At 55.3% G+C, this 27,528-nt stretch overlaps 10 non-coding genes across 10 annotated transcripts; all 10 read right to left on the bottom strand.

Moving 5' to 3' along the window:
• Nucleotides 1-2,372: 2,372 nt before the first annotated feature.
• LOC137751379 (small nucleolar RNA SNORD116) lies at nucleotides 2,373-2,465 on the bottom strand. The gene has a single exon (XR_011070775.1). It is a non-coding gene; the product is annotated as a small nucleolar RNA SNORD116 (small nucleolar RNA).
• Nucleotides 2,466-5,099: 2,634 nt separating this feature from the next.
• LOC137750668 (small nucleolar RNA SNORD116) lies at nucleotides 5,100-5,192 on the bottom strand. The gene has a single exon (XR_011070524.1). It is a non-coding gene; the product is annotated as a small nucleolar RNA SNORD116 (small nucleolar RNA).
• Nucleotides 5,193-7,827: 2,635 nt separating this feature from the next.
• On the bottom strand, nucleotides 7,828-7,920 carry LOC137750666 (small nucleolar RNA SNORD116). Its single transcript, XR_011070519.1, has one exon. It is a non-coding gene; the product is annotated as a small nucleolar RNA SNORD116 (small nucleolar RNA).
• A 2,634-nt stretch (nucleotides 7,921-10,554) lies between these two features.
• LOC137777402 (small nucleolar RNA SNORD116) lies at nucleotides 10,555-10,647 on the bottom strand. Its single transcript, XR_011076510.1, has one exon. It is a non-coding gene; the product is annotated as a small nucleolar RNA SNORD116 (small nucleolar RNA).
• Nucleotides 10,648-13,282: 2,635 nt separating this feature from the next.
• LOC137751372 (small nucleolar RNA SNORD116) lies at nucleotides 13,283-13,375 on the bottom strand. Its single transcript, XR_011070774.1, has one exon. It is a non-coding gene; the product is annotated as a small nucleolar RNA SNORD116 (small nucleolar RNA).
• A 2,635-nt stretch (nucleotides 13,376-16,010) lies between these two features.
• Nucleotides 16,011-16,103, bottom strand: LOC137777394 (small nucleolar RNA SNORD116). The gene has a single exon (XR_011076509.1). It is a non-coding gene; the product is annotated as a small nucleolar RNA SNORD116 (small nucleolar RNA).
• Nucleotides 16,104-18,737: 2,634 nt separating this feature from the next.
• On the bottom strand, nucleotides 18,738-18,830 carry LOC137751484 (small nucleolar RNA SNORD116). The gene has a single exon (XR_011070819.1). It is a non-coding gene; the product is annotated as a small nucleolar RNA SNORD116 (small nucleolar RNA).
• Nucleotides 18,831-21,465: 2,635 nt separating this feature from the next.
• On the bottom strand, nucleotides 21,466-21,558 carry LOC137750662 (small nucleolar RNA SNORD116). Its single transcript, XR_011070517.1, has one exon. It is a non-coding gene; the product is annotated as a small nucleolar RNA SNORD116 (small nucleolar RNA).
• A 2,634-nt stretch (nucleotides 21,559-24,192) lies between these two features.
• Nucleotides 24,193-24,285, bottom strand: LOC137754654 (small nucleolar RNA SNORD116). The gene has a single exon (XR_011071913.1). It is a non-coding gene; the product is annotated as a small nucleolar RNA SNORD116 (small nucleolar RNA).
• A 2,635-nt stretch (nucleotides 24,286-26,920) lies between these two features.
• Nucleotides 26,921-27,013, bottom strand: LOC137751459 (small nucleolar RNA SNORD116). Its single transcript, XR_011070801.1, has one exon. It is a non-coding gene; the product is annotated as a small nucleolar RNA SNORD116 (small nucleolar RNA).
• Nucleotides 27,014-27,528: the final 515 nt, after the last annotated feature.

The following is a 27,528-nucleotide window of genomic DNA, read 5'->3' as shown; positions in this document are numbered from 1 at the left end:
TTCCAGTTCTTCTTAGCACCTCCAGTCATCAGGGCACACGAAGATCTTCTTGTTTTTGCCGACGGCGAGGCTTGCCCAGCAACTGCACCTGGGAAGTGGACTGGTGTCCTCAAAGGACGTGATCCATACAAACATTTACCTGGGCTTGAGCTCTGAAACTGCTTCCCAAGGACCTCTATCCCTTACCGAGAATTGACTGCATGTCTGATAGTACGACTGCAGGAAGTTAGGCACATACATTGGCCGGTGTGTGAGAGGCTGTATTTCTGTGTTCACGCGTGTGACTGTGACTGAGTACGCAGACGCTCTTGTGGGTTTCTCAGTGTGCCCCTGACTATGCTTCTTGGTCTCTGTGTGTCCCTGTAGCACTGTGAAGAGGCGTCCAACAGTAAACGCCATAGTTTATACACAACACCCTGTCTAGACCCACAACTGAAAGGAGAAAGCCCCCTGTCAGCTTCCAGAGACCGCATGCAAACTTTAACCCCCAGGGGCTATTGAAATACTCCACGGACTCCCGCTCTCCCACAGCCACGCCTTCTGACCACAGAACAAAGACTGGACGAGACCTGCCTCCCGGCCGTGGGTGTGACATCTACGTGCAACTCGAGAACCTGCCAGCTACCAGCACATCTGATGTGCACTTGGGGTCACTCCCAACATTTTGGAAGCAAGGGAACGCCCATGGTTGACCCGACACCGACCTACAGCGTTCTACTGGCAAGATGCAGCCTGAAACAACTCAAGGGGCTAAAGAACATCGAACAAAGTGCAACTTCTTGCCAACTAGGCCTAATCACTTTCCTTTGACCCGTGGGAATGCCCACCACAGGAGGCAGTGGGCTTCAGCAGCCATGACCCATGTTGGAACCCCACAGAGGAAACTAGGCCACCTTCCCGGCCTTGTCTCAGGCAGATCCCATCCTGCAAGGTTCGCGGCCCTGACCCCTAAGGAACCGCTCAAACGCACAACAGCCTCGTCCAACCTGCCCTACTCCAGCCAGCAGGCCGACGCGTCCCTACTGGAAGACACAGACATCTTCCGAACACGGGAACACTGAGCACCAGGGAAGACAGACCGCAGGCCTGTCTGCTTTGAAGATGCTGATCCCACCTGATGCATCCTGGAAATTCTCCACTGCCACAGTGACACCACTGAGGAACTCAGAGTGATCAAAGGCATGGTCCCCGAGGACCACAGAAAGACTTGCAACGGAAGACCTCTGCCATGTGAGGGCACTTGGAAGCCTGAAAGGGAAGAGTGGCTGGCTTTGGCAGCGAACCAAGGATGGCAACACTGCCCCCTTCTCTGCCCCGCCAACGGACTACTCTGGATAAAGCTCTGGCTATTCGAACGGCCTGCATGCCATACGGGCCGGCCGCGTCATGCCCTCCGGCAGAAACACTATCGCTTTGCACATTCCCAAAAGTGGGAAAAGAGCGACCCAAGGGCTTGTTTGCATAACTCACCTACCCCCAAGAAGGCCGGCACAGATGCCTCAGCATGTCCGTCTTCTCTATGTCCCGCAAGACACCCATGGGGAGTCACTCCACTGGAAACGGGATTGCAACTCTTCACAGGTAACCTACCTCACTGCATCCTCATGAACTGCCAAAGCCATCCCCACCATAGGCAGCTGATGCCAGGCCATCACGAACAAGACACATCCTTGGGAAGCCGAGGCCAGCGCCTGCAACCCAATGATGACAGCCCATCCCACGATATCACACAGGACCTGTCCCATGATACCTTACCTTTCTCTCCAGGGCAGCAGCCACTACACAGGCTTAAATGCAGCACTCGATCCTCACCCCACTCCACGATGATCCACTTAGCGCCAACAGTGTGCTGGCAGCTTCAGGGGCAGCAGCGAGGCCTAATCCATCAGCCCCCTTCCGCCATCACCAAACTCCATCCCACCCCCGCCCACTGCTCCAGCCCCACCGGGCACTCAAGAACCTCACCGCACCAAACACAACAACAGAGAGGGCCACAGGCCTGGCCTGAGGCTCCAGGCTCCAACCAGGGAACCTTGCTCATTTTGGTTTCCAAAATCAACCACCGAAGCGGCATGCACAAAGCGTGATCCTGGTCAAAACACACTTCTCCAAGCTGAAAGCTCACTGGGCACACACCAGCACACACTCCGACTCTGAACACTAGCAGGAGAGCCTGCCCCCTTGCATTCCCTCACGGCCTTTTAGCAGGGACCGCGGATTCATAGATGACCCAGCTTATGGGCAGACACGGTCGACCCTCAGTCAGGAGCCCCTCCAATACTGGAGTCCTTGGTGGTGTTTGCGTGCATGTCGGCAGGGGACACTGGCCTTCACTCCTAACAGTCCCCTACACCCGAGAGAGGAAACGTGCTGAACCTCATTTTCGTTAAGGATACGGTAGAGTGTTCTCACCCATGTTGTTCAGAGTTTCCAAGGAATGCATACAAGGGTGTCATCATCTATCCAAGCACATGCTGGGATGCTGCAGAACACAACCGGGCAGTGCGCCGGGCTCTGCAGGGGAGTCATGAGCCTGGGGTACCCTAAAAGCCTGGAGAATCCACGGCCCTCAGGCCACTCAACAAGACGAACAATCAAGCCACTCTTACATCCATTGGGCCCATCTGAGGAAAACCTAATATCTAATGGCACATCCTGGGGTGGTTGAATACCTACCATCCTGAGTTTTCCCCGACCATGCTCGGGAACATGGCCCCGCCTCACTTTTTCCAGTTCTTCTTAGCACCTCCAGTCATCAGGGCACACGAAGATCTTCTTGTTTTTGCCGACGGCGAGGCTTGCCCAGCAACTGCACCTGGGAAGTGGACTGGTGTCCTCAAAGGACGTGATCCATACAAACATTTACCTGGGCTTGAGCTCTGAAACTGCTTCCCAAGGACCTCTATCCCTTACCGAGAATTGACTGCATGTCTGATAGTACGACTGCAGGAAGTTAGGCACATACATTGGCCGGTGTGTGAGAGGCTGTATTTCTGTGTTCACGCGTGTGACTGTGACTGAGTACGCAGACGCTCTTGTGGGTTTCTCAGTGTGCCCCTGACTATGCTTCTTGGTCGCTGTGTGTCCCTGTAGCACTGTGAAGAGGCGTCCAACAGTAAACGCCATAGTTTATACACAACACCCTGTCTAGACCCACAACTGAAAGGAGAAAGCCCCCTGTCAGCTTCCAGAGACCGCATGCAAACTTTAACCCCCAGGGGCTATTGAAATACTCCACGGACTCCCGCTCTCCCACAGCCACGCCTTCTGACCACAGCACAAAGACTGGACGAGACATGCCTCCCGGCCGTGGGTGTGACATCTACGTGCAACTCGAGAACCTGCCAGCTACCAGCACATCTGATGTGCACTTGGGGTCACTCCCAACATTTTGGAAGCAAGGGAACGCCCATGGTTGACCCGACACCGACCTACAGCGTTCTACTGGCAAGATGCAGCCTGAAACAACTCAAGGGGCTAAAGAACATCGAACAAAGTGCAACTTCTTGCCAACTAGGCCTAATCACTTTCCTTTGACCCGTGGGAATGCCCACCACAGGAAGCAGTGGGCTTCAGCAGCCATGACCCATGTTGGAACCCCACAGAGGAAACTAGGCCACCTTCCCGGCCTTGTCTCAGGCAGATCCCATCCTGCAAGGTTCGCGGCCCTGACCCCTAAGGAACCGCTCAAACGCACAACAGCCTCGTCCAACCTGCCCTACTCCAGCCAGCAGGCCGACGCGTCCCTACTGGAAGACACAGACATCTTCCGAACACGGGAACACTGAGCACCAGGGAAGACAGACCGCAGGCCTGTCTGCTTTGAAGATGCTGATCCCACCTGATGCATCCTGGAAATTCTCCACTGCCACAGTGACACCACTGAGGAACTCAGAGTGATCAAAGGCATGGTCCCCGAGGACCACAGAAAGACTTGCAACGGAAGACCTCTGCCATGTGAGGGCACTTGGAAGCCTGAAAGGGAAGAGTGGCTGGCTTTGGCAGCGAACCAAGGATGGCAACACTGCCCCCTTCTCTGCCCCGCCAACGGACTACTCTGGATAAAGCTCTGGCTATTCGAACGGCCTGCATGCCATACGGGCCGGCCGCGTCATGCCCTCCGGCAGAAACACTATCGCTTTGCACATTCCCAAAAGTGGGAAAGAGCGACCCAAGGGCTTGTTTGCATAACTCACCTACCCCCAAGAAGGCCGGCACAGATGCCTCAGCATGTCCATCTTCTCTATGTCCCGCAAGACACCCGTGGGGAGTCACTCCTCTGGAAACGGGATTGCAACTCTTCACAGGTAACCTACCTCACTGCATCCTCATGAACTGCCAAAGCCATCCCCACCATAGGCAGCTGATGCCACGCCATCACGAACAAGACACATCCTTGGGAAGCCGAGGCCAGCGCCTGCAACCCAATGATGACAGCCCATCCCACGACATCACACAGGACCTGTCCTCATGATACCTTACCTTTCTCTCCAGGGCAGCAGCCACTACGCAGGCTTAAATGCAGCACTCGATCCTCACCCCACTCCACGATGATCCACTTAGCGCCAACAGTGTGCTGGCAGCTTCAGGGGCAGCAGCGAGGCCTAATCCATCAGCCCCCTTCCACCATCACCAAACTCCATCCCACCCCCGCCCACTGCTCCAGCCCCACCGGGCACTCAAGAACCTCACCGCACGAAACACGACAACAGAGAGGGCCACAGGCCTGGCCTGAGGCTCCAGGCTCCAACCAGGGAACCTTGCTCATTTTGGCTTCCAAAATCAACCACCGAAGCGGCATGCACAAAGCGTGATCCTGGTCAAAACACACTTCTCCAAGCTGAAAGCTCACTGGGCACACACCAGCACACACTCCAACTCTGAAGACTAGCAGGAGAGCCTGCCCCCTTGCATTCCCTCACGGCCTTTTAGCAGAGACCGCGGATTCATAGATGACCCAGCTTATGGGCAGACACGGTCGACCCTCATTCAGGAGCCCCTCCAATACTGGAGTCCTTGGTGGTGTTTGCGTGCATGTCGGCAGGGGACACTGGTGTTCACTCCTAACAGTCCCCTACACCCGAGAGAGGAAACGTGCTGAACCTCAGTTTCGATAAGGATACGGTAGAGTGTTCTCACCCATGTTGTTCAGAGTTTCCAAGGAATGCATACAAGGGTGTCATCATCTATCCAAGCACATGCTGGGATGCTGCAGAACACAACCGGGCAGTGCGCCGGGCTCTGCAGGGGAGTCATGAGCCTAGGGTACCCCAAAAGCCTGGAGAATCCACAGCCCTCAGGCCACTCAACAAGACGAACAATCAAGCCACTCTTACATCCATTGGGCCCATCTGAGGAAAACCTAATATCTAGTGGCACATCCTGGGGTGGTTGAATACCTACCATCCTGAGTTATCCCCGACCATGCTCGGGAACATGGCCCCGCCTCACTTTTTCCAGTTCTTCTTAGCACCTCCAGTCATCAGGGCACACGAAGATCTTCTTGTTTTTGCCGACGGCGAGGCTTGCCCAGCAACTGCACCTGGGAAGTGGACTGGTGTCCTCAAAGGACGTGATCCATACAAACATTTACCTGGGCTTGAGCTCTGAAACTGCTTCCCAAGGACCTCTATCCCTTACCGAGAATTGACTGCATGTCTGATAGTACGACTGCAGGAAGTTAGGCACATACATTGGCCGGTGTGTGAGAGGCTGTATTTCTGTGTTCACGCGTGTGACTGTGACTGAGTACGCAGACGCTCTTGTGGGTTTCTCAGTGTGCCCCTGACTATGCTTCTTGGTCTCTGTGTGTCCCTGTAGCACTGTGAAGAGGCGTCCAACAGTAAACGCCATAGTTTATACACAACACCCTGTCTAGACCCACAACTGAAAGGAGAAAGCCCCCTGTCAGCTTCCAGAGACCGCATGCAAACTTTAACCCCCAGGGGCTATTGAAATACTCCACGGACTCCCGCTCTCCCACAGCCACGCCTTCTGACCACAGAACAAAGACTGGACGAGACCTGCCTCCCGGCCGTGGGTGTGACATCTACGTGCAACTCGAGAACCTGCCAGCTACCAGCACATCTGATGTGCACTTGGGGTCACTCCCAACATTTTGGAAGCAAGGGAACGCCCATGGTTGACCCGACACCGACCTACAGCGTTCTACTGGCAAGATGCAGCCTGAAACAACTCAAGGGGCTAAAGAACATCGAACAAAGTGCAACTTCTTGCCAACTAGGCCTAATCACTTTCCTTTGACCCGTGGGAATGCCCACCACAGGAGGCAGTGGGCTTCAGCAGCCATGACCCATGTTGGAACCCCACAGCGGAAACTAGGCCACCTTCCCGGCCATGTCTCAGGCAGCTCCCATCCTGCAAGGTTCGCGGCCCTGACCCCTAAGGAACCGCTCAAACGCACAACAGCCTCGTCCAACCTGCCCTACTCCAGCCAGCAGGCCGACGCGTCCCTACTGGAAGACACAGACATCTTCCGAACACGGGAACACTGAGCACCAGGGAAGACAGACCGCAGGCCTGTCTGCTTTGAAGATGCTGATCCCACCTGATGCATCCTGGAAATTCTCCACTGCCACAGTGACACCACTGAGGAACTCAGAGTGATCAAAGGCATGGTCCCCGAGGACCACAGAAAGACTTGCAACGGAAGACCTCTGCCATGTGAGGGCACTTGGAAGCCTGAAAGGGAAGAGTGGCTGGCTTTGGCAGCGAACCAAGGATGGCAACACTGCCCCCTTCTCTGCCCCGCCAACGGACTGCTCTGGATAAAGCTCTGGCTATTCGAACGGCCTGCATGCCATACGGGCCGGCCGCGTCATGCCCTCCGGCAGAAACACTATCGCTTTGCACATTCCCAAAAGTGGGAAAAGAGCGACCCAAGGGCTTGTTTGCATAACTCACCTACCCCCAAGAAGGCCGGCACAGATGCCTCAGCATGTCCATCTTCTCTATGTCCCGCAAGACACCCGTGGGGAGTCACTCCTCTGGAAACGGGATTGCAACTCTTCACAGGTAACCTACCTCACTGCATCCTCATGAACTGCCACAGCCATCCCCACCATAGGCAGCTGATGCCAGGCCATCACGAACAAGACACATCCTTGGGAAGCCGAGGCCAGCGCCTGCAACCCAATGATGACAGCCCATCCCACGACATCACACAGGACCTGTCCTCATGATACCTTACCTTTCTCTCCAGGGCAGCAGCCACTACGCAGGCTTAAATGCAGCACTCGATCCTCACTCCACTCCACGATGATCCACTTAGCGCCAACAGTGTGCTGGCAGCTTCACGGGCAGCAGCGAGGCCTAATCCATCAGCCCCCTTCCGCCATCACCAAACTCCATCCCACCCCCGCCCACGGCTCCAGCCCCACCGGGCACTCAAGAACCTCACCGCACCAAACACGACAACAGAGAGGGCCACAGGCCTGGCCTGAGGCTCCAGGCTCCAACCAGGGAAGCTTGCTCATTTTGGCTTCCAAAATCAACCACCGAAGCGGCATGCACAAAGCGTGATCCTGGTCAAAACACACTTCTCCAAGCTGAAAACTCACTGGGCCCACACCAGCACACACTCCGACTCTGAACACTAGCAGGAGAGCCTGCCCCCTTGCATTCCCTCACGGCCTTTTAGCAGGGACCGCGGATTCATAGATGACCCAGCTTATGGGCAGACACGGTCGACCCTCAGTCAGGAGCCCCTCCAATACTGGAGTCCTTGGTGGTGTTTGCGTGCATGTCGGCAGGGGACACTGGCCTTCACTCCTAACAGTCCCCTACACCCGAGAGAGGAAACGTGCTGAACCTCAGTTTCGATAAGGATACGGTAGAGTGTTCTCACCCATGTTGTTCAGAGTTTCCAAGGAATGCATACAAGGGTGTCATCATCTATCCAAGCACATGCTGGGATGCTGCAGAACACAACCGGGCAGTGCGCCGGGCTCTGCAGGGGAGTCATGAGCCTAGGGTACCCCAAAAGCCTGGAGAATCCACAGCCCTCAGGCCACTCAACAAGACGAACAATCAAGCCACTCTTACATCCATTGGGCCCATCTGAGGAAAACCTAATATCTAGTGGCACATCCTGGGGTGGTTGAATACCTACCATCCTGAGTTATCCCCGACCATGCTCGGGAACATGGCCCCGCCTCACTTTTTCCAGTTCTTCTTAGCACCTCCAGTCATCAGGGCACACGAAGATCTTCTTGTTTTTGCCGACGGCGAGGCTTGCCCAGCAACTGCACCTGGGAAGTGGACTGGTGTCCTCAAAGGACGTGATCCATACAAACATTTACCTGGGCTTGAGCTCTGAAACTGCTTCCCAAGGACCTCTATCCCTTACCGAGAATTGACTGCATGTCTGATAGTACGACTGCAGGAAGTTAGGCACATACATTGGCCGGTGTGTGAGAGGCTGTATTTCTGTGTTCACGCGTGTGACTGTGACTGAGTACGCAGACGCTCTTGTGAGTTTCTCAGTGTACCCCTGACTATGCTTCTTGGTCTCTGTGTGTCCCTGTAGCACTGTGAAGAGGCGTCCAACAGTAAACGCCATAGTTTATACACAACACCCTGTCTAGACCCACAACTGAAAGGAGAAAGCCCCCTGTCAGCTTCCAGAGACCGCATGCAAACTTTAACCCCCAGGGGCTATTGAAATACTCCACGGACTCCCGCTCTCCCACAGCCACGCCTTCTGACCACAGCACAAAGACTGGACGAGACCTGCCTCCCGGCCGTGGGTGTGACATCTACGTGCAACTCGAGAACCTGCCAGCTACCAGCACATCTGATGTGCACTTGGGGTCACTCCCAACATTTTGGAAGCAAGGGAACGCCCATGGTTGACCCGACACCGACCTACAGCGTTCTACTGGCAAGATGCAGCCTGAAACAACTCAAGGGGCTAAAGAACATCGAACAAAGTGCAACTTCTTGCCAACTAGGCCTAATCACTTTCCTTTGACCCGTGGGAATGCCCACCACAGGAGGCAGTGGGCTTCAGCAGCCATGACCCATGTTGGAACCCCACAGCGGAAACTAGGCCACCTTCCCGGCCATGTCTCAGGCAGCTCCCATCCTGCAAGGTTCGCGGCCCTGACCCCTAAGGAACCGCTCAAACGCACAACAGCCTCGTCCAACCTGCCCTACTCCAGCCAGCAGGCCGACGCGTCCCTACTGGAAGACACAGACATCTTCCGAACACGGGAACACTGAGCACCAGGGAAGACAGACCGCAGGCCTGTCTGCTTTGAAGATGCTGATCCCACCTGATGCATCCTGGAAATTCTCCACTGCCACAGTGACACCACTGAGGAACTCAGAGTGATCAAAGGCATGGTCCCCGAGGACCACAGAAAGACTTGCAACGGAAGACCTCTGCCATGTGAGGGCACTTGGAAGCCTGAAAGGGAAGAGTGGCTGGCTTTGGCAGCGAACCAAGGATGGCAACACTGCCCCCTTCTCTGCCCCGCCAACGGACTGCTCTGGATAAAGCTCTGGCTATTCGAACGGCCTGCATGCCATACGGACCGGCCGCGTCATGCCCTCTGGCAGAAACACTATCGCTTTGCACATTCCCAAAAGTGGGAAAAGAGCGACCCAAGGGCTTGTTTGCATAACTCACCTACCCCCAAGAAGGCCGGCACAGATGCCTCAGCATGTCCATCTTCTCTATGTCCCGCAAGACACCCGTGGGGAGTCACTCCTCTGGAAACGGGATTGCAACTCTTCACAGGTAACCTACCTCACTGCATCCTCATGAACTGCCAAAGCCATCCCCACCATAGGCAGCTGATGCCAGGCCATCACGAACAAGACACATCCTTGGGAAGCCGAGCCAGCGCCTGCAACCCAATGATGACAGCCCATCCCACGACATCACACAGGACCTGTCCTCATGATACCTTACCTTTCTCTCCAGGGCAGCAGCCACTACGCAGGCTTAAATGCAGCACTCGATCCTCACTCCACTCCACGATGATCCACTTAGCGCCAACAGTGTGCTGGCAGCTTCAGGGGCAGCAGCGAGGCCTAATCCATCAGCCCCCTTCCACCATCACCAAACTCCATCCCACCCCCGCCCACTGCTCCAGCCCCACCGGGCACTCAAGAACCTCACCGCACCAAACACGACAACAGAGAGGGCCACAGGCCTGGCCTGAGGCTCCAGGCTCCAACCAGGGAAGCTTGCTCATTTTGGCTTCCAAAATCAACCACCGAAGCGGCATGCACAAAGCGTGATCCTGGTCAAAACACACTTCTCCAAGCTGAAAGCTCACTGGGCCTACACCACCACACACTCCGACTCTGAACACTAGCAGGAGAGCCTGCCCCCTTGCATTCCCTCACGGCCTTTTAGCAGGGACCGCGGATTCATAGATGACCCAGCTTATGGGCAGACACGGTCGACCCACAGTCAGGAGCCCCTCCAATACTGGAGTCCTTGGTGGTGTTTGCGTGCATGTCGGCAGGGGACACTGGCCTTCACTCCTAACAGTCCCCTACACCCGAGAGAGGAAACGTGCTGAACCTCAGTTTCGATAAGGATACGGTAGAGTGTTCTCACCCATTTTGTTCAGAGTTTCCAAGGAATGCATACAAGGGTGTCATCATCGACCCAAGCACATGCTGGGATGCTGCAGAACACAACCGGGCAGTGCGCCGGGCTCTGCAGGGGAGTCATGAGCCTGGGGTACCACAAAAGCCTGGAGAATCCACAGCCCTCAGGCCCCTCAACAAGACGAACAATCAAGCCACTCTTGCAGCCATTTGGCCCATCTGAGGAAAACCTAATATCTAATAGCACATCTTGGGGTGGTTGAATACATACCATCCTGAGTTATCCCCGACCATGCTCGGGAACATGGCCCCGCCTCACTTTTTCCAGTTCTTCTTAGCACCTCCAGTCATCAGGGCACACGAAGATCTTCTTGTTTTTGCCGACGGCGAGGCTTGCCCAGCAACTGCACCTGGGAAGTGGACTGGTGTCCTCAGAGGACATGATCCATAAAAACACTTACCTGGGCTTGAGCTCTGAAACTGCTTCCCAAGGACCTCTATCCCTTACCGAGAATTGACTGCATGTCTGATAGTACGACTGCAGGAAGTTAGGCACATACATTGGCCGGTGTGTGAGAGGCTGTATTTCTGTGTTCACGCGTGTGACTGTGACTGACTACGCAGACGCTCTTGTGGGTTTCTCTGTGTGCCGCTGACTACGCGTCTTGGTCTCTGTGTGTCCCTGTAGCCCTGTGAAGAGGCGTCCAACAGTAAACGCCATAGCTTATACACAACACCCTGTCTAGACCCCCAACTGAAAGGAGAAAGCCCCCTGTCAGCTTCCAGAGGCCGCATGCAAACTTTAACCCCCAGGGGCTGTTGAAATACTCCACGGACTCCCGCTCTCCCACAGCCACGCCTTCTGACCAGAGCACAAAGACTGGATGAGACCTTCCTCCCGGCCGTGGCTGTGACATCTACGTGCAACTCGAGAACCTGCCAGCTACCAGCACATCTGATGTGCACTTGGGGTCACTCCCAGCACTTTCGGAAGCAGGGGAACTCCCATGGGTGAACCGACACCGACCTACAGCATTCAACTGGCAAGATGCAGCCTGAAACCACTCAATGGGCTAAAGAACATCGAACAAAGTGCAACTTCTTTCCAACTAGGCCTAATCTCTTTCCTTTGACCCGTGGGAATGCCCACCACAGGAAGCAGTGGGCTTCAGCAGCCATGACCCATGTTGGAACCCCACAGCGTAAACTAGGCCACCTTCCCGGCCATATCTCAGGCAGCTCCCATCCTGCAAGGTTCGCGGCCCTGACCCCTAAGGAACCGCTCAAACACTCAACAGCCTCGCCCAACGTGCCCTACTCCAGCCAGCAGGGCGACGCGTCCCTACTGGAAGCCACAGACATCTTCCGAACACGGGAACACTGAACACCAGGGAAGACAGACCACAAGCCTGTCTGCTTTGAAGATGCTGATCCCACCTGATGCATCCTGGAAATTCTCCACTGCCACAGTGACACCACTGAGGAACTCAGAGTGATCAAAGGCATGGTCCCCGAGGACCACAGACAGACTTGCAACGGAAGACCTCTGCCATGTGTGGGCACTTGGAAGCCTGAAAGGGAACCGTGGCTGGCCTTTGCAGTGCACCAGGGATGGCAACAGTGCCCCCTTCTCTTCCCCGCCAACGGACTGCTCTGGATAAAGCTCTGGCTATTCGAAAGGCCTGCATGCCGCACGGGCCGGCCGCGTCATGCCCTCCGGCAGAAACACTATCGCTTTGCACATTCCCAAAAGTGGGAAAAGAGCGACCCAAGGGCTTGTTTGCATAACTCACCTACCCCCAAGAAGGCCGGCACAGATGCCTCAGCATGTCCGTCTTCTCTATGTCCCGCAAGACACCCATGGGGAGTCACTCCACTGGAAACGGGATTGCAACTCTTCACAGGTAACCTACCTCACTGCATCCTCATGAACTGCCAAAGCCATCCCCACCATAGGCAGCTGATGCCAGGCCATCACGAACAAGACACATCCTTGGGAAGCCGAGGCCAGCGCCTGCAACCCAATGATGACAGCCCATCCCACGATATCACACAGGACCTGTCCCATGATACCTTACCTTTCTCTCCAGGGCAGCAGCCACTACACAGGCTTAAATGCAGCACTCGATCCTCACCCCACTCCACGATGATCCACTTAGCGCCAACAGTGTGCTGGCAGCTTCAGGGGCAGCAGCGAGGCCTAATCCATCAGCCCCCTTCCACCATCACCAAACTCCATCCCACCCCCGCCCACTGCTCCAGCCCCACCGGGCACTCAAGAACCTCACCGCACCAAACACAACAACAGAGAGGGCCACAGGCCTGGCCTGAGGCTCCAGGCTCCAACCAGGGAACCTTGCTCATTTTGGTTTCCAAAATCAACCACCGAAGCGGCATGCACAAAGCGTGATCCTGGTCAAAACACACTTCTCCAAGCTGAAAGCTCACTGGGCACACACCAGCACACACTCCGACTCTGAACACTAGCAGGAGAGCCTGCCCCCTTGCATTCCCTCACGGCCTTTTAGCAGGGACCGCGGATTCATAGATGACCCAGCTTATGGGCAGACACGGTCGACCCTCAGTCAGGAGCCCCTCCAATACTGGAGTCCTTGGTGGTGTTTGCGTGCATGTCGGCAGGGGACACTGGCCTTCACTCCTAACAGTCCCCTACACCCGAGAGAGGAAACGTGCTGAACCTCATTTTCGTTAAGGATACGGTAGAGTGTTCTCACCCATGTTGTTCAGAGTTTCCAAGGAATGCATACAAGGGTGTCATCATCTATCCAAGCACATGCTGGGATGCTGCAGAACACAACCGGGCAGTGCGCCGGGCGCTGCAGGGGAGTCATGAGCCTGGGGTACCCTAAAAGCCTGGAGAATCCACGGCCCTCAGGCCACTCAACAAGACGAACAATCAAGCCATTCTTACATCCATTGGGCCCATCTGAGGAAAACCTAATATCTAATGGCACATCCTGGGGTGGTTGAATACCTACCATCCTGAGTTATCCCCGACCATGCTCGGGAACATGGCCCCGCCTCACTTTTTCCAGTTCTTCTTAGCACCTCCAGTCATCAGGGCACACGAAGATCTTCTTGTTTTTGCCGACGGCGAGGCTTGCCCAGCAACTGCACCTGGGAAGTGGACTGGTGTCCTCAAAGGACGTGATCCATACAAACATTTACCTGGGCTTGAGCTCTGAAACTGCTTCCCAAGGACCTCTATCCCTTACCGAGAATTGACTGCATGTCTGATAGTACGACTGCAGGAAGTTAGGCACATACATTGGCCGGTGTGTGAGAGGCTGTATTTCTGTGTTCACGCGTGTGACTGTGACTGAGTACGCAGACGCTCTTGTGAGTTTCTTAGTGTGCCCCTGACTATGCTTCTTGGTCTCTGTGTGTCCCTGTAGCACTGTGAAGAGGCGTCCAACAGTAAACGCCATAGTTTATACACAACACCCTGTCTAGACCCACAACTGAAAGGAGAAAGCCCCCTGTCAGCTTCCAGAGACCGCATGCAAACTTTAACCCCCAGGGGCTATTGAAATACTCCACGGACTCCCGCTCTCCCACAGCCACGCCTTCTGACCACAGCACAAAGACTGGACGAGACCTGCCTCCCGGCCGTGGGTGTGACATCTACGTGCAACTCGAGAACCTGCCAGCTACCAGCACATCTGATGTGCACTTGGGGTCACTCCCAACATTTTGGAAGCAAGGGAACGCCCATGGTTGACCCGACACCGACCTACAGCGTTCTACTGGCAAGATGCAGCCTGAAACAACTCAAGGGGCTAAAGAACATCGAACAAAGTGCAACTTCTTGCCAACTAGGCCTAATCACTTTCCTTTGACCCGTGGGAATGCCCACCACAGGAGGCAGTGGGCTTCAGCAGCCATGACCCATGTTGGAACCCCACAGCGGAAACTAGGCCACCTTCCCGGCCATGTCTCAGGCAGCTCCCATCCTGCAAGGTTCGCGGCCCTGACCCCTAAGGAACCGCTCAAACGCACAACAGCCTCGTCCAACCTGCCCTACTCCAGCCAGCAGGCCGACGCGTCCCTACTGGAAGACACAGACATCTTCCGAACACGGGAACACTGAGCACCAGGGAAGACAGACCGCAGGCCTGTCTGCTTTGAAGATGCTGATCCCACCTGATGCATCCTGGAAATTCTCCACTGCCACAGTGACACCACTGAGGAACTCAGAGTGATCAAAGGCATGGTCCCCGAGGACCACAGAAAGACTTGCAACGGAAGACCTCTGCCATGTGAGGGCACTTGGAAGCCTGAAAGGGAAGAGTGGCTGGCTTTGGCAGCGAACCAAGGATGGCAACACTGCCCCCTTCTCTGCCCCGCCAACGGACTGCTCTGGATAAAGCTCTGGCTATTCGAACGGCCTGCATGCCATACGGGCCGGCCGCGTCATGCCCTCCGGCAGAAACACTATCGCTTTGCACATTCCCAAAAGTGGGAAAAGAGCGACCCAAGGGCTTGTTTGCATAACTCACCTACCCCCAAGAAGGCCGGCACAGATGCCTCAGCATGTCCATCTTCTCTATGTCCCGCAAGACACCCGTGGGGAGTCACTCCTCTGGAAACGGGATTGCAACTCTTCACAGGTAACCTACCTCACTGCATCCTCATGAACTGCCACAGCCATCCCCACCATAGGCAGCTGATGCCAGGCCATCACGAACAAGACACATCCTTGGGAAGCCGAGGCCAGCGCCTGCAACCCAATGATGACAGCCCATCCCACGACATCACACAGGACCTGTCCTCATGATACCTTACCTTTCTCTCCAGGGCAGCAGCCACTACGCAGGCTTAAATGCAGCACTCGATCCTCACTCCACTCCACGATGATCCACTTAGCGCCAACAGTGTGCTGGCAGCTTCAGGGGCAGCAGCGAGGCCTAATCCATCAGCCCCCTTCCACCATCACCAAACTCCATCCCACCCCCGCCCACTGCTCCAGCCCCACCGGGCACTCAAGAACCTCACCGCACCAAACACGACAACAGAGAGGGCCACAGGCCTGGCCTGAGGCTCCAGGCTCCAACCAGGGAAGCTTGCTCATTTTGGCTTCCAAAATCAACCACCGAAGCGGCATGCACAAAGCGTGATCCTGGTCAAAACACACTTCTCCAAGCTGAAAACTCACTGGGCCCACACCAGCACACACTCCGACTCTGAACACTAGCAGGAGAGCCTGCCCCCTTGCATTCCCTCACGGCCTTTTAGCAGGGACCGCGGATTCATAGATGACCCAGCTTATGGGCAGACACGGTCGACCCTCAGTCAGGAGCCCCTCCAATACTGGAGTCCTTGGTGGTGTTTGCGTGCATCTCGGCAGGGGACACTGGCCTTCACTCCTAACAGTCCCCTACACCCGAGAGAGGAAACGTGCTGAACCTCAGTTTCGATAAGGATACGGTAGAGTGTTCTCACCCATTTTGTTCAGAGTTTCCAAGGAATGCATACAAGGGTGTCATCATCGACCCAAGCACATGCTGGGATGCTGCAGAACACAACCGGGCAGTGCGCCGGGCTCTGCAGGGGAGTCATGAGCCTGGGGTACCACAAGAGTCTGGAGAATCCACAGCCCTCAGGCCCCTCAACAAGACGAACAATCAAGCCACTCTTGCAGCCATTTGGCCCATCTGAGGAAAACCTAATATCTAATAGCACATCTTGGGGTGGTTGAATACATACCATCCTGAGTTATCCCCGACCATGCTCGGGAACATGGCCCCGCCTCACTTTTTCCAGTTCTTCTTAGCACCTCCAGTCATCAGGGCACACGAAGATCTTCTTGTTTTTGCCGACGGCGAGGCTTGCCCAGCAACTGCACCTGGGAAGTGGACTGGTGTCCTCAAAGGACATGATCCATACAATCATTTACCTGGGCTTGAGCTCTGAAACTGCTTCCCAAGGACCTCTATCCCTTACCGAGAATTGACTGCATGTCTGATAGTACGACTGCAGGAAGTTAGGCACATACATTGGCCGGTGTGTGAGAGGCTGTATTTCTGTGTTCACGCGTGTGACTGTGACTGACTACGCAGACGCTCTTGTGGGTTTCTCTGTGTGCCGCTGACTACGCGTCTTGGTCTCTGTGTGTCCCTGTAGCCCTGTGACGAGGCGTCCAACAGTAAACGCCATAGCTTATACACAACACCCTGTCTAGACCCCCAACTGAAAGGAGAAAGCCCCCTGTCAGCTTCCAGAGGCCGCATGCAAACTTTAACCCCCAGGGGCTGTTGAAATACTCCACGGACTCCCGCTCTCCCACAGCCACGCCTTCTGACCAGAGCACAAAGACTGGATGAGACCTTCCTCCCGGCCGTGGCTGTGACATCTACGTGCAACTCGAGAACCTGCCAGCTACCAGCACATCTGATGTGCACTTGGGGTCACTCCCAGCACTTTCGGAAGCAGGGGAACTCCCATGGGTGAACCGACACCGACCTACAGCATTCTACTGGCAAGATGCAGCCTGAAACCACTCAATGGGCTAAAGAACATCGAACAAAGTGCAACTTCTTTCCAACTAGGCCTAATCTCTTTCCTTTGACCCGTGGGAATGCCCACCACAGGAAGCAGTGGGCTTCAGCAGCCATGACCCATGTTGGACCCCACAGCGTAAACTAGGCCACCTTCCCGGCCATATCTCAGGCAGCTCCCATCCTGCAAGGTTCGCGGCCCTGACCCCTAAGGAACCGCTCAAACGCTCAACAGCATCGCCCAACGTGCCCTACTCCAGCCAGCAGGGCGACGCGTCCCTACTGGAAGCCACAGACATCTTCCGAACACGGGAACACTGAACACCAGGGAAGACAGACCACAAGCCTGTCTGCTTTGAAGATGCTGATCCCACCTGATGCATCCTGGAAATTCTCCATTGCCACAGTGACACCACTGAGGAACTCAGAGTGATCAAAGGCATGGTCCCCGAGGACCACAGACAGACTTGCAACGGAAGACCTCTGCCATGTGAGGGCACTTGGAAGCCTGAAAGGGAACCGTGGCTGGCCTTTGCAGTGCACCAGGGATGGTAACAGTGCCCCCTTCTCTGCCCCGCCAACGGACTGCTCTGGATAAAGCTCTGGCTATTCGAAAGGTCTGCATGCCGCACGGGCCGGCCGCGTCATGCCCTCCGGCAGAAACACTATCGCTTTGCACATTCCCAAAAGTGGGAAAAGAGCGACCCAAGGGCTTGTTTGCATAACTCACCTACCCCCAAGAAGGCCGGCACAGATGCCTCAGCATGTCCGTCTTCTCTATGTCCCGCAAGACACCCGTGGGGAGTCACTCCTCTGGAAACTGGATTGCAACTCTTCACAGGTAACCTACCTCACTGCATCCTCATGAACTGCCAAAGCCATCCCCACCATAGGCAGCTGATGCCAGGCCATCACGAACAAGACACATCCTTGGGAAGCCGAGGCCAGCGCCTGCAACCCAATGATGACAGCCCATCCCAGGATATCACACAGGACCTGTCCCATGATACCTTACCTTTCTCTCCAGGGCAGCAGCCACTACACAGGCTTAAATGCAGCACTCGATCCTCACCCCACTCCACGATGATCCACTTAGCGCCAACAGTGTGCTGGCAGCTTCAGGGGCAGCAGCGAGGCCTAATCCATCAGCCCCCTTCCGCCATCACCAAACTCCATCCCACCCCCGCCCACTGCTCCAGCCCCACCGGGCACTCAAGGACCTCACCGCACCAAACACAACAACAGAGAGGGCCACAGGCCTGGCCTGAGGCTCCAGGCTCCAACCAGGGAACCTTGCTCATTTTGGTTTCCAAAATCAACCACCGAAGCGGCATGCACAAAGCGTGATCCTGGTCAAAACACACTTCTCCAAGCTGAAAGCTCACTGGGCACACACCAGCACACACTCCGACTCTGAACACTAGCAGGAGAGCCTGCCCCCTTGCATTCCCTCACGGCCTTTTAGCAGGGACCGCGGATTCATAGATGACCCAGCTTATGGGCAGACACGGTCGACCCTCAGTCAGGAGCCCCTCCAATACTGGAGTCCTTGGTGGTGTTTGCGTGCATGTCGGCAGGGGACACTGGCCTTCACTCCTAACAGTCCCCTACACCCGAGATAGGAAACGTGCTGAACCTCATTTTCGTTAAGTATACGGTAGAGTGTTCTCACCCATGTTGTTCAGAGTTTCCAAAGAATGCATACAAGGGTGTCATCATCTATCCAAGCACATGCTGGGATGCTGCAGAACACAACCGGGCAGTGCGCCGGGCTCTGCAGGGGAGTCATGAGCCTGGGGTACCCTAAAAGCCTGGAGAATCCACGGCCCTCAGGCCACTCAACAAGACGAACAATCAAGCCACTCTTACATCCATTGGGCCCATCTGAGGAAAACCTAATATCTAATGGCACATCCTGGGGTGGTTGAATACCTACCATCCTGAGTTATCCCCGACCATGCTCGGGAACATGGCCCCGCCTCACTTTTTCCAGTTCTTCTTAGCACCTCCAGTCATCAGGGCACACGAAGATCTTCTTGTTTTTGCCGACCGCGAGGCTTGCCCAGCAACTGCACCTGGGAAGTGGACTGGTGTCCTCAAAGGACATGATCCATACAAACATTTACCTGGGCTTGAGCTCTGAAACTGCTTCCCAAGGACCTCTATCCCTTACCGAGAATTGACTGCATGTCTGATAGTACGACTGCAGGAAGTTAGGCACATACATTGGCCGGTGTGTGAGAGGCTGTATTTCTGTGTTCACGCGTGTGACTGTGACTGAGTACGCAGACGCTCTTGTGGGTTTCTCAGTGTGCCCCTGACTATGCGTCTTGGACTCTGTGTGTCCCTGTAGCACTGTGAAGAGGCGTCCAACAGTAAACGCCATAGTTTATACACAGCACCCTGTCTAGACCCCCAACTGAAAGGAGAAAGCCCCCTGTCAGCTTCCAGAGACCGCATGCAAACTTTAACCCCCAGGGGCTGTTGAAATACTCCACGGACTCCCGCTCTCCCACAGCCACGCCTTCTGACCACAGCACAAAGACTGCACGAGACCTCCCTCCCGGCCGTGCGTGTGACATCTACGTGCAACTCGAGAACCTGCCAGCTACCAGCACATCTGATGTGCACTTGGGGTCACTCCCAACATTTTGCAAGCAAGGGAACGCCCATGGTTGACCCGACACCGACCTACAGCGTTCTACTGGCAAGATGCAGCCTGAAACAACTCAAGGGGCTAAAGAACATCGAACAAAGTGCAACTTCTTGCCAACTAGGCCTAATCACTTTCCTTTGACCCGTGGGAATGCCCACCACAGGAAGCAGTGGGCTTCAGCAGCCATGACCCATGTTGGAACCCCACAGCGGAAACTAGGCCACCTTCCCGGCCATGTCTCAGGCAGATCCCATCCTGCAAGGTTCGCGGCCCTGACCCCTAAGGAACCGCTCAAACGCTCAACAGCCTCGTCCAACGTGCCCTACTCCAGCCAGCAGGCCGACGCATCCCTACTGGAAGCCACAGACATCTTCCGAACACGGGAACACTGAACACCAGGGAAGACAGACCGCAGGCCTGTCTTCTTTGAAGATGCTGATCCCACCTGATGCATCCTCGAAATTCTCCACTGCCACAGTGACACCACTGAGGAACTCAGAGTGATCAAAGGCATGGTCCCCGAGGACCACAGAAAGACTTGCAACGGAAGACCTCTGCCATGTGAGGGCACTTGGAAGCCTGAAAGGGAAGAGTGGCTGGCTTTGGCAGCGAACCAAGGATGGCAACACTGCCCCCTTCTCTGCCCCGCCAACGGACTGCTCTGGATAAAGCTCTGGCTATTCGAACGGCCTGCATGCCATACGGGCCGGCCGCGTCATGCCCTCCGGCAGAAACACTATCGCTTTGCACATTCCCAAAAGTGGGAAAAGAGCGACCAAAGGGCTTGTTTGCATAACTCACCTACCCCCAAGAAGGCCGGCACAGATGCCTCAGCATGTCCATCTTCTCTATGTCCCGCAAGACACCCGTGGGGAGTCACTCCTCTGGAAACGGGATTGCAACTCTTCACAGGTAACCTACATCACTGCATCCTTATGAACTGCCAAAGCCATCCCCACCATAGGCAGCTGATGCCAGGCCATCACGAACAAGACACATCCTTGGGAAGCCGAGGCCAGCGCCTGCAACCCAATGATGACAGCCCATCCCACGACATCACACAGGACCTGTCCTCATGATACCTTACCTTTCTCTCCAGGGCAGCAGCCACTACGCAGGCTTAAATGCAGCACTCGATCCTCACCCCACTCCACGATGATCCACTTAGCGCCAACAGTGTGCTGGCAGCTTCAGGGGCAGCAGCGAGGCCTAATCCATCAGCCCCCTTCCGCCATCACCAAACTCCATCCCACCCCCGCCCACTGCTCCAGCCCCACCGGGCACTCAAGAACCTCACCGCACCAAACACGACAACAGAGAGGACCACAGGCCTGGCCTGAGGCTCCAGGCTCCAACCAGGGAACCTTACTCATTTTGGCTTCCAAAATCAACCACCGAAGCGGCATGCACAAAGCGTGATGCTGGTCAAAACACACTTCTCCAAGCTGAAAGCTCACTGGGCCCACACCAGCACACACTCCGACTCTGAACACTAGCAGGAGAGCCTGCCCCCTTGCATTCCCTCACGGCCTTTTAGCAGGGACCGCGGATTCATAGATGACCCAGCTTATGGGCAGACACGGTCGACCCTCAGTCAGGAGCCCCTCCAATACTGGAGTCCTTGGTGGTGTTTGCGTGCATGTCGGCAGGGGACACTGGCCTTCAATCCTAACAGTCCCCTACACCCGAGAGAGGAAACATGCTGAACCTCAGTTTCGATAAGGATACGGTAGAGTGTTCTCACCCATGTTGTTCAGAGTTTCCAAGGAATGCATACAAGGGTGTCATCATCTATCCAAGCTCATGCTGGGATGCTGCAGAACACAACCGGGCAGTGCGCCGGGCTCTGCAGGGGAGTCATGAGCCTAGGGTACCCCAAAAGCCTGGAGAATCCACAGCCCTCAGGCCACTCAACAAGACGAACAATCAAGCCACTCTTACATCCATTGGGCCCATCTGAGGAAAACCTAATATCTAGTGGCACATCCTGGGTGGTTGAATACCTACCATCCTGAGTTATCCCCGACCATGCTCGGGAACATGGCCCCGCCTCACTTTTTCCAGTTCTTCTTAGCACCTCTAGTCATCAGGGCACACGAAGATCTTCTTGTTTTTGCCGACGGCGAGGCTTGCCCAGCAACTGCACCTGGGAAGTGGACTGGTGTCCTCAAAGGACATGATCCATACAAACATTTACCTGGGCTTGAGCTCTGAAACTGCTTCCCAAGGACCTCTATCCGTTACCGAGAATTGACTGCATGTCTGATAGTACGACTGCAGGAAGTTAGGCACATACATTGGCCAGTGTGTGAGAGGCTGTATTTCTGTGTTCACGCGTGTGACTGTGACTGAGTACGCAGACGCTCTTGTGGGTTTCTCAGTGTGCCCCTGACTATGCGTCTTGGTCTCTGTGTGTCCCTGTAGCACTGTAAAGAGGCGTCCAACAGTAAACGCCATACTTTATACACAACACCCTGTCTAGACCCACAACTTAAAGGAGAAAGCCCCCTGTCAGCTTCCAGAGACCGCATGCAAACTTTAACCCCCAGGGGCTATTGAAATACTCCACGGACTCCCGCTCTCCCACAGCCACGCCTTCTGACCACAGCACAAAGACTGGACGAGACCTGCCTCCCTGCCGTGGGTGTGACATCTACGTGCAACTCGAGAACCTGCCAGCTACCAGCACATCTGATGTGCACTTGGGGTCACTCCCAACATTTTGGAAGCAAGGGAACGCCCATGGTTGACCCGACACCGACCTACAGCGTTCTACTGGCAAGATGCAGCCTGAAACAACTCAAGGGGCTAAAGAACATCGAACAAAGTGCAACTTCTTGCCAACTAGGCCTAATCACTTTCCTTTGACCCGTGGGAATGCCCACCACAGGAAGCAGTGGGCTTCAGCAGCCATGACCCATGTTGGAACCCCACAGAGGAAACTAGGCCACCTTCCCGGCCATGTCTCAGGCAGATACCATCCTGCAAGGTTCGCGGCCCTGACCCCTAAGGAACCGCTCAAACGCTCAACAGCCTCGTCCAACCTGCCCTACTCCAGCCAGCAGGCCGACGCGTCCCTACTGGAAGACACAGACATCTTCCGAACACGGGAACACTGAGCACCAGGGAAGACAGACCGCAGGCCTGTCTGCTTTGAAGATGCTGATCCCACCTGATGTATCCTGGAAATTCTCCACTGCCACAGTGACACCACTGAGGAACTCAGAGTGATCAAAGGCATGGTCCCCGAGGACCACAGAAAGACTTGCAACGGAAGACCTCTGCCATGTGAGGGCACTTGGAAGCCTGAAAGGGAAGAGTGGCTGGCTTTGGCAGCGAACCAAGGATGGCAACACTGCCCCCTTCTCTGCCCTGCCAACGGACTGCTCTGGATAAACCTCTGGCTATTCGAACGGCCTGCATGCCATACGGGCCGGCCGCGTCATGCCCTCCGGCAGAAACAATATCGCTTTGCACATTCCCAAAAGTGGGAAAAGAGCGACCCAAGGGCTTGTTTGCATAACTCACCTACCCCCAAGAAGGCCGGCACAGATGCCTCAGCATGTCCTTCTTCTCTATGTCCCGCAAGACACCCGTGGGGAGTCACTCCTCTGGAAACGGGATTGCAACTCTTCACAGGTAACCTACCTCACTGCATCCTCATGAACTGCCAAAGCCATCCCCACCATAGGCAGCTGATGCCAGGCCATCACGAACAAGACACATCCTTGGGAAGCCGAGGCCAGCGCCTGCAACCCAATGATGACAGCCCATCCCACGACATCACACAGGACCTGTCCTCATGATACCTTACCTTTCTCTCCAGGGCAGCAGCCACTACGCAGGCTTAAATGCAGCACTCGATCCTCACCCCACTCCACGATGATCCACTTAGCGCCAACAGTGTGCTGGCAGCTTCAGGAGCAGCAGCGAGGCCTAATCCATCAGCCCCCTTCCGCCATCACCAAACTCCATCCCACCCCCGCCCACTGCTCCAGCCCCACCGGGCACTCAAGAACCTCACCGCACCAAACACGACAACAGAGAGGGCCACAGGCCTGGCCTGAGGCTCCAGGCTCCAACCAGGGAACCTTGCTCATTTTGGCTTCCAAAATCAACCACCGAAGCGGCATGCACAAAGCGTGATCCTGGTCAAAACACACTTCTCCAAGCTGAAAGCTCACTGGGCCCACACCAGCACACACTACGACTCTGAAGACTAGCAGGAGAGCCAGCCCCCTTGCATTCCCTCACGGCCTTTTAGCAGGGACCGCGGATTCATAGATGACCCAGCTTATGGGCAGACACGGTCGACCCTCAGTAAGGAGCCCCTCCAATACTGGAGTCCTTGGTGGTGTTTGCGTGCATGTCGGCAGGGCACACTGGCCTTCACTCCTAACAGTCCCCTACACCCGAGAGAGGAAACGTGCTGAACCTCAGTTTCGATAAGGATACGGTAGAGTGTTCTCACCCATTTTGTTCAGAGTTTCCAAGGAATGCATACAAGGGTGTCATCATCGATCCAAGCACATGCTGGGATGCTGCAGAACACAACCGGGCAGTGCGCCGGGCTCTGCAGGGGAGTCATGAGCCTGGGGTACCACAAAAGCCTGGAGAATCCACAGCCCTCAGGCCCCTCAACAAGACGAACAATCAAGCCACTCTTGCAGCCATTGGGCCCATCTGAGGAAAACCTAATATCTAATGGCACATCTTGGGGTGGTTGAATACATACCATCCTGAGTTATCCCCGACCATGCTCGGGAACATGGCCCCGCCTCACTTTTTCCAGTTCTTCTTAGCACCTCCAGTCATCAGAGCACACGAAGATCTTCTTGTTTTTGCCGACGGCGAGGCTTGCCCAGCAACTGCACCTGGGAAGTGGACTGGTGTCCTCAGAGGACATGATCCATACAAACATTTACCTGGGCTTGAGCTCTGAAACTGCTTCCCAAGGACCTCTATCCCTTACCGAGAATTGACTGCATGTCTGATAGTACGACTGCAGGAAGTTAGGCACATACATTGGCCGGTGTGTGAGAGGCTGTATTTCTGTGTTCACGCGTGTGACTGTGACTGACTACGCAGACGCTCTTGTGGGTTTCTCTGTGTGCCGCTGACTACGCGTCTTGGTCTCTGTGTGTCCCTGTAGCCCTGTGAAGAGGCGTCCAACAGTAAACGCCATAGCTTATACACAACACCCTGTCTAGACCCCCAACTGAAAGGAGAAAGCCCCCTGTCAGCTTCCAGAGGCCGCATGCAAACTTTAACCCCCAGGGGCTGTTGAAATACTCCACGGACTCCCGCTCTCCCACAGCCACGCCTTCTGACCACAGCACAAAGACTGGACGAGACCTGCCTCCCGGCCGTGGGTGTGACATCTACGTGCAACTCGAGAACCTGCCAGCTACCAGCACATCTGATGTGCACTTGGGGTCACTCCCAACATTTTGGAAGCAAGGGAACGCCCATGGGTGACCCGACACCGACCTACAGCATTCTACTGGCAAGATGCAGCCTGAAACAACTCAAGGGGCTAAAGAACATCGAACAAAGTGCAACTTCTTGCCAACTAGGCCTAATCACTTTCCTTTGACCCGTGGGAATGCCCACCACAGGAAGCAGTGGGCTTCAGCAGCCATGACCCATGTTGGAACCCCACAGCGGAAACTAGGCCACCTTCCCGGCCATGTCTCAGGCAGCTCCCATCCTGCAAGGTTCGCGTCCCTGACCTCTAAAGAACCGCTCAAACGCTCAACAGCCTCGCCCAACGTGCCCTACTCCAGCCAGCAGGCCGACGCGTCCCTACTGGAAGCCACAGACATCTTCCGAACACGGGAACACTGAACACCAGGGAAGACAGACCACAAGCCTGTCTGCTTTGAAGATGCTGATCCCACCTGATGCATCCTGGAAATTCTCCACTGCCACAGTGACACCACTGAGGAACTCAGAGTGATCAAAGGCATGGTCCCCGAGGACCACAGACAGACTTGCAACGGAAGACCTCTGCCATGTGAGGGCACTTGGAAGCCTGAAAGGGAACCGTGGCTGGCCTTTGCAGTGCACCAGGGATGGCAACAGTGCCCCCTTCTCTGCCCCGCCAACGGACTGCTCTGGATAAAGCTCTGGCTATTCGAAAGGCCTGCATGCCGCACGGGCCGGCCGCGTCATGCCCTCCGGCAGAAACACTATCGCTTTGCACATTCCCAAAAGTGGGAAAAGAGCGACCCAAGGGCTTGTTTGCATAACTCACCTACCCCCAAGAAGGCCGGCACAGATGCCTCAGCATGTCCATCTTCTCTATGTCCCGCAAGACACCTGTGGGGAGTCACTCCTCTGGAAACGGGATTGCAACTCTTCACAGGTAACCTACCTCACTGCATCCTCATGAACTGCCAAAGCCATCCCCACCATAGGCAGCTGATGCCAGGCCATCACGAACAAGACACATCCTTGGGAAGCCGAGGCCAGCGCCTGCAACCCAATGATGACAGCCCATCCCACGACATCACACAGGACCTGTCCTCATGATACCTTACCTTTCTCTCCAGGGCAGCAGCCACTACGCAGGCTTAAATGCAGCACTCGATCCTCACCCCACTCCACGATGATCCACTTAGCGCCAACAGTGTGCTGGCAGCTTCAGGGGCAGCAGCGAGGCCTAATCCATCAGCCCCCTTCCACCATCACCAAACTCCATCCCACCCCCGCCCACTGCTCCAGCCCCACTCGGCACTCAAGAACTTCACCGCACCAAACACAACAACAGAGAGGGCCACAGGCCTGGCCTGAGGCTCCAGGCTCCAACCAGGGAAACTTGCTCATTTTGGCTTCCAAAATCAACCACCGAAGCGGCATGCACAAAGCGTGATCCTGGTCAAAACACACTTCTCCAAGCTGAAAGCTCACTGGGCCCACACCAGCACACACTCCGACTCTGAACACTAGCAGGAGAGCCTGCCCCCTTGCATTCCCTCACGGCCTTTTAGCAGGGACCGCGGATTCATAGATGACCCAGCTTATGGGCAGACACGGTCGACCCTCAGTCAGGAGCCCCTCCAATACTGGAGTCCTTGGTGGTGTTTGCGTGCATGTCGGCAGGGGACACTGGCCTTCACTCCTAACAGTCCCCTACACCCGAGAGAGGAAACGTGCTGAACCTCAGTTTCGATAAGGATACGGTAGAGTGTTCTCACCCATGTTGTTCAGAGTTCCCAAGGAATGCATACAAGTGTGTCATCATCTATCCAAGCACATGCTGGGATGCTGCAGAACACAACCGGGCAGTGCGCCGGGCTCTGCAGGGGAGTCATGAGCCTAGGGTACCCCAAAAGCCTGGAGAATCCACAGCCCTCAGGCCACTCAACAAGACGAACAATCAAGCCACTCTTACATCCATTGGGCCCATCTGAGGAAAACCTAATATCTAGTGGCACATCCTGGGGTGGTTGAATACATACCATCCTGAGTTATCCCCGACCATGCTCGGGAACATGGCCCCGCCTCACTTTTTCCAGTTCTTCTTAGCACCTCCAGTCATCAGGGCACACGAAGATCTTCTTGTTTTTGCCGACGGCGAGGCTTGCCCAGCAACTGCACCTGGGAAGTGGACTGGTGTCCTCAAAGGACGTGATCCATACAAACATTTACCTGGGCTTGAGCTCTGAAACTGCTTCCCAAGGACCTCTATCCCTTACCGAGAATTGACTGCATGTCTGATAGTACGACTGCAGGAAGTTAGGCACATACATTGGCCGGTGTGTG

This window comes from Eschrichtius robustus, chromosome 1 (genome assembly GCF_028021215.1).
Source record: "Eschrichtius robustus isolate mEscRob2 chromosome 1, mEscRob2.pri, whole genome shotgun sequence".
Classification (NCBI taxonomy): Eukaryota; Metazoa; Chordata; class Mammalia; order Artiodactyla; family Eschrichtiidae; genus Eschrichtius; species Eschrichtius robustus.
Note: the sequence above shows the minus strand (reverse complement) of the source record. Positions and strands in the feature narration are given on the sequence as shown.